The following is a 1,019-nucleotide window of genomic DNA, read 5'->3' on the forward strand; positions in this document are numbered from 1 at the left end:
ATATATAAATACAGAGACAAATATAAATAAAATATACGAAGGGGGATAAATAGAATAAATAGGAATAAAAATAAAAATACAAGTGAATTGCACATTTCAAGTATTGAGGTCTATTTGCACCGTTGACTAATTACAAAAGTATTGCACAGTGAGGTGAAGAGGCACTACAGCTTAGTTGTTCCCCCCTCCTTTGTCCTCCTGTTTCCCCTCCCTCTCCCCTCCAGAGAGGAGTTAAACAGTCTGATGGCGTGTGGGACAAAGGAGTTTTTACTATATAATACTGATATACTTTACTATACAATACTGATATATAGTACTATATATCAGTATTGCAGTAATATAACGTAGCGTTACTGTTTTAACATAATAATAATTAGGTGAGTGGGGTTTTTTTTATGTTTTGTTGAATGTATCTTATTTAATCACACTGTTTTAGTCACAAGTGAAACTAAATAATTTTTTTAAATGCATGTTGGGATGTTTTTATCTTCTTTCCTATTGATGATTTTGTATCTTGTAAATTAACCGTGTCACCCAATTCTACACACAGACACTGTACTTCAATACTTTTTTCATTATTTCTTTTCTTATTTCATACAAATATTATGTTGGGTATACTTTACTAGTATTGAGCTGTACTCTGGCCTTCAGTGCTACTTTAATTCTTTATGGTAAAGATTCAACACAGTGATGGAAACATTCCTTGGAGATTTTGGTCCATGTTGAAATGATAGCATTGTGCACTCTCCAGTTCCAGAAAGCAGTGGCACCCCCTGTGGGCCTACGCTGCTGTAGCACATCTGCTTTAAGATTTGACATGTTCTGTTCTGCATATTCTCCTCTGATTTCTGGAATCATCAAGCCACTTGTTTTATTTATTTATTTATTTTAATTCCTTTTCACAGCTTTCTCTATAAACCGTGGACACTTCCAGTAGATCAGTAGTTTCTGAGACACTGCAACGAGCCCATCTGACACCAACAATCAAGTTAAAAGTTTAAAGACACCTACATCACCCC

Source organism: Pundamilia nyererei, unplaced genomic scaffold (assembly GCF_000239375.1).
Source record: "Pundamilia nyererei isolate P.nyererei 1_Seehausen unplaced genomic scaffold, PunNye1.0 scaffold00253, whole genome shotgun sequence".
In the NCBI taxonomy this organism is placed as follows: domain Eukaryota; kingdom Metazoa; phylum Chordata; class Actinopteri; order Cichliformes; family Cichlidae; genus Pundamilia; species Pundamilia nyererei.